Here is a 6,099-nt window from a genome sequence, read left to right as displayed (position 1 = left end):
TATATATATAATATATATTATATATATAATTATTTATATATATAATATATATTATATATATAATTATTTATATATATAATATATATTATATATATAATTTTATATATATATGTGTGTATATATATATATATATATATATACAGTGTAAATGGAAGGTAATCTCATAGGGAAGGTACTAAGATATGGAGGGTCAGGAGAGACCTCCAGGAGAGAAGATTGGGTTTCTTGAAGAAATCCAGGGAAATATCAGAGTTGTTCATAAGGCTAGACTGGAATAGCTACAAATTACAAGCATGGAGACCAGTTAATTAGGAAGCTATTCCAGGTGAGATGAGCATTTCAGGCTCTGAGAAAAGTCATCTGGGGATAGGCAAGCTTTTCAGCAGACCTACTTTGCCTAGTTTGGGGCAATCAGCCTCTGACATGCACTGCCTGATACAATGATACCTTGAGAGCCACTTTAACCAAAATGACACTGTGGTTTTAAGCAAAAAGCTTCAAGGCACAGATATAAACTATAAATTAAGAAAGAAGTCATTCTGGATGAACCAGCATCTAAATCTTTGTATATGAAGTAGGAGTTTTATAGATGACACTAGGAAATGTTGTAACTGGTGATTTCCTTTTAAAAATCCCTAAATATCTTAAATCTTTAAAAAAATACGGATATTTAAAGTTTGATTTGATCACTCAGTCTTAGCAATAGTTGTCTGAGTACATTTCACCAAATACTACATTTGTTTTTTCTTTTCTCCCTGACCTAGTATCAATTTTCTTTCACTTTTCTCCCTCATTAGTTTATCTTCCCTTTCTGACTGACGTTGATCAATTTAGCTGCCTGCCAGAACATACAAGGAAGATTTTCATAGAAATATTGATAATGAGTTTGCTGCTAAATTTTCAGCTATCATTCTCTGATACTGTACAGCCAGACATCTTGGTAATAATTTTCTCCCAAACCTATTTTGTATTCAGTGACAGTTTATATATGAAGAAATATTTTTTACCCAATATCAGGATGAATATATATGTTTGTGTCTGTGAATGATATGCATATACACACATACAAGCATACAAGATATAGACTTTTTGACATGAGAGAAAATTTGCAACAGACTCTCAAATAACAAATGCAGTTATAGTCAATGTATCTTTTATTTTTAAACACTCCCATAGTCAGTGAAAACAAACTCAGCTTACAAGCCCTTCATTTTCTTTTAAAAAAAAAAACAAACACATTCCCCTCCACTAGAGGGGCTTTGACCAGGAGTCTAAAACATGCATTGCACTGTTTCTTTCTCCCCTTGTAAACAACAATTTAGCTTTTCTCGAATTTCCATTTCAAATACCTTCATCAACTGGTGACCTATGGAGTAATTTCGTGAATGAATTACACAGCAGATGACAAGCAGCTCTATCTCATGTGGAGCGCCTGTGAAACCAAAAGCTCTGCTAATTAAAACCAAACACAACACTACTTTCTACTTTGGAGAAAATTGCACAGAAAAGTTATCATTAAATAGTAAAATCCATTTATAAACAATTCAATCTCTGTACACTGAAGTCAGTCCTTATGGATTCAAGGATAACATCTGTCTCAGAGATTCCCTTGTGTTTTTTTGATAGAAATGTATTATATAATACTACGTGTGTAAGGCACTTAATTCAAGTTAATAAACATTTACTAAACACCTACTATGAGTTAGGTTCTGTGCCAGATTCTGTTAATAAAAAGACAAAAAAATAGCTTCTGCCCTCAAGGAGCTTATATTCTACTCAGGGAAACAGCTTATAGACAAATAAATGAATGCAAAGTACTGCATATGCAAATATATTAGGGAGACTGGAGTATAGGAATCAAATCCTTTGAGCATGCATAGTGTTCTGCCTGCCTTCCTCACACCTACTTTTTCTTTCTTCTTTTCTTTTTTTTTTTTTTTAGACAATTGGGATTAAGTGACTTGCCCAGGGTCACACAGCTCATAAGTGTAAAGTGTATGGTCTGAGGTCAGATTTGAACTCAGGTCCTCCCGACGTCAGGGCCACTCCTCTATCCATTGTGCCACCTTGCTGCCCCTCCACCTACTTTTTCAATGCACAACTAATGGAGGGTATTGTTCCCCACTACAAAGTTTGTGCAGGTATTGTGTGATTGTTTCCTGTCTTCTTCATGTGTGGCAAAAGTGGGCCTTTCAATAGCCTACTAAGCCCTTATAGCCATCCTTGCCTAGGTCTACACCAAGAAAAAGAGACCTAGGTTGAGTTATTAGGGCCTTTTGTATGCAGATTTCAGTTCCAGCTCATAAGCCCGCCCAAAGGCCTATCTTTATTACACAGAAAACAAACTGGAAACAATCACAGAATACTTGCCCTTCCTCTGAAGTGGACACAAAATATACACTTTAAATCAAGCTTACACTGGCCGGTGCCCCCATAACCCTGTTATACAAATAATTTCAAAAGAGAAAGAGTACTAATAGCTGGGAAACATCAGGATATGGTATGTAAGCTATAGGAGATGATCCTTGAGCTATACTATGAAGTAAGCTAGACCTTCTTAGAAGCGTAGCTGAGGAGGGAGTTCATTCTAGAGTCAGTTATCCAAAAGCACAGTAGTAATAAATAGAATACCTCATATAGAGAGAACAGTAAATGAAAGAGCCTTGAGATTAGAGACTATTATAATTGGATTTTAGAATCCCTTCACACCCCCTTCCCCATACGCCATCTGTTGCCAAGTCTTACTGAGTCTACCTTCATAACATTTCCTATATATGTCCCATTCTCATCTCTGACACTGCCACTATCTTGGTAAAGGCCTCATCATCTTATGCTTGAACTACTTCAATTGAGTGCCAGTTGGACTCCTTGTTTTCACTATAGTCCATCCTCTACTCAACTGTTAAACTAATCTTCCTAAAGAAGATTAATCTTCCTAAAGAACAGATCTGGCCATGTCACCTCCCTCCTATTCAATAAACTTCCTTTCAAAAGGTTAGGATCAAATAGAAAATCCTCTGTTTGATATGCAAAGCCCTTGATAACCTAGTCTCCTTCTACTTGCTTTGTTTCAGTCTTCTTTTATCTTTGTCCCCTGCCCAGTATTCTTGGATCCAACAACACTGGCCTCCTTGATGCTCCTCTCATAAAACACTTTATCTCTATAGTTGGGGCATTTTCATTGGCTATTCCCCAAGTCTAGAATAGTTTCCCTTCTCATCTCCATCTCCTTCAAGTCTCAGCTAAAATATCTTCTATGAGAAGCCTTTTCCCATTCCCTTCAATTGTAATGCCTTTCCTCTATTGATTATTTCAAATTTATCCTGTTTCTGTTGATAGTTGTTTTCATGTTGTCTCCATAGTACACTATAAGTCCATATGGAGCAAGGACTGTCTTTTGCCTGTGTCTCCATCCCCAGTGCTTAGCACAGTGGCTGGCACCTACTAGGTGCTCAATAAATGCATAGTGACTGGCTGACTGAGGAAGGACTCAGCTGACTTTTGTGAATCAAATGAAACTCAATCCTTGATACAGAAAGACACTTTATAATGGTATGTATAGTACTCTAGAAAAAACTTATCCAGAACCTGAACATCTGCTTTGAATCTTGCCGATAGTGGAGCTGACACTTCTTACCCAGGCATTAAGGATGTCATTACAAAGATCTTGAAACCTGTAGTGACAGTTTAAAGAGAGCAATAGGAAACTGGGGATAATGAAAAGAGTATGAGAGTTAGAAGGCCTGAGTTTATACCCTAACTCTGTCAATTGCTACCCATTTCACTTCAACAAATTACTTCATCACTTGGGGGTCTCAACTTCCCCATCATTGAAATGAAGGGTTGAATGAGATACTGTCTGAGGTGTCTTCCAGTTCTAAAATCTGGAAATAGAAGAAGAAGAAGAAGAAGAAGAAGAAGAAGAAGAAGAGGAGGAGGAGGAGGAGGAGGAGGAAAAGAATGAGAATTTCCTTCTTAGAATATATGCTTGGGGGCAGCTAGGTGGCATAGTGGATAGAGCACCGGCCCTGAAGTCAGGAGGACCCGAGTTCAAATCCAGCCTCAGACCAAACACTTGACATTTACTAGCTGTGTGACCCTGGGCAAGTCACTTAACCCCAATTGCCTAAAAGAAATAAATAAAAAATAATTTAAAAATAATAAAAAAAAGAATATATGCTTTAGTTTTCTCAAGATGATCACAATAAGATTCAGTCTCTCCCCAGACTCTGCCATGTTGGGGCTGTTGAGCCCACTGCCTCATCCTTGGGGGCCCTTCAGTGCAGCCTTGGCTCCATAGGCCCAGACCTTGTTGTCAGGGAGTGGGGTAGACTGGCTGTGCTCAGGACTATGCGGCCATGACATCCCCTGCCCCCAAGAGACTGGTGGCCAGCCAGCACTTTGTGGCTTTCATTGGGGCTGTAGAGGATGCGCAGTTTGATGAGGAGCTCCCTCTCATCCCCCATGCCCTGGAAGTGCAGGACAGGGAAAGCAGGCTGGTTCTGGAGGTCACCCAACATCTGGGTGAGAACACAGTCTGAACCATTGTTGTGGATGGCACTGAAGGATTGGTCAGAGGGCAGAAGGTCCTGGATTCTGATGCCCCAATCCAAATCCTTGAGGGGACTGAGACCCTAGGAAGAATCATGAATGTGATTAGAGAGTCTATAGATGAAAGGGGTTTAATCAAAACCAAATAGTTTGCTGCTATTTATGCAGAGGCTCCTGAATTCATAGAGATGAGAGTAGATCAAGAAATTCTGGTCGCTGGCATCAAAGTTGTGGATCTTTTGGCCCCATATGCCAAGGGTGACAAAATTGATGTCTTTGATGATGCTGGTAGAAAAACTGTATTGATCATGAAGCTAACCAACAATGTTGCCAAGGCCCATGGTGGTTATTCTGTGTTTGCTGATATTTGTGAATGGACTGAGAAGGCAATGACTTCTACCACATGATGACAGAATCTGGTGTCATCAATTTGGAGGATACCACTTCCAAGGTAGCACTGGTATATGGCCAGATGAATGAACCACCTGGTGCTCTGGTTCGGGTAGCCTTGACCGGCCTCACTGTAGCTGAATACTTCTGAGACCAAGAGGATAAGATGTACTGCTTTTTTATTGATGATATCTTCCAATTCACTCAAGCTGTCTCAGAAGTGTGTACTTTACTAGGCAGAATTCCCTCTACTGTGGGTTCGTAGCCCACCTTGGCCACTGATATTGGCACCCACTTGGCACCACGCAGGAAAGAATTACCACCATCAAGAAGGGTTCTATCACTTCTGTTCAAGTCATTTATGTGCCTGCTGGTGACTTGACGGACTCTGCTCCTGCCACCACCTTTGCCCACTTGGGTGTTCTGTCCCAGGACATTGCTGAGCTGGCCATTTACCCTACAGTGATCCTCTGGCCTCCACTTCCCAGATCATGGACCTCTACATTGTTGGCAATGAGCATTGTGATGTTGCTGGAAGTGTGCAAAAGATTTTGCAGGATTATAAGTCCCTCTAGGACATCCTTGTTATCTTTGATATGAATGAGTTGTCTGAAGAAGACAAGTTGACAGTGGCTCAGGCCTGGAAAATCCAGCATTTCTTGTCACAGCCATTCCAGCTTGCTGATATTTTCACAGGACATATGGGTTAGTTGTTGCCCCTGAAAGAAACCATTAAGGGATTCCAGCAAATCTTGGCAAGTCAGTATGACCATCTCCCAGAGCAGGCCTTCTATATGATCAGTCCCTTTGAAGAAGTTGTGACAAAAGCAGAAAAACTGACTGAGGGGCACTCATGAGGAATCACCTTCAATCTGCCACAAATCTTCCAATTTCAGTTGTCTGAGCAAACTACACAAAAACTTTCACTGGAAAAGCTGTGTACTGCCTGAAGAATATTAAAACTTTTAAATAAAATGTACATCTGACAGCTAAGAAAAAAAAAAAGGTAAACATGGTAAGTTGAAGAAAATGACAGGAATTATTGCCCAAGGAGGCACAGTGATGCCACCCCTCCCCAAACAAAGTATCTTTTGAGTAGTTCTCTGAATTATACCCTGGTTTTGCCATAATAAACTTCAATTAAGGTGTTAGTTTGAT

General features: G+C 39.7%; 1 pseudogene; it reads left to right on the top strand.

Annotated features, from left to right (window-relative positions):
* LOC114038071 overlaps positions 1-5,798 on the top strand; it is a 42,505-nt pseudogene extending 36,707 nt beyond the window's left edge.
* The last annotated feature ends 301 nt before the right edge of the window (positions 5,799-6,099 follow it).

Source organism: Vombatus ursinus, unplaced genomic scaffold, assembly GCF_900497805.2.
Source record: "Vombatus ursinus unplaced genomic scaffold, bare-nosed wombat genome assembly UNPS02010788.1, whole genome shotgun sequence".
Lineage (NCBI taxonomy): Eukaryota > Metazoa > Chordata > Mammalia > Diprotodontia > Vombatidae > Vombatus > Vombatus ursinus.
Note: the sequence above shows the minus strand (reverse complement) of the source record. Positions and strands in the feature narration are given on the sequence as shown.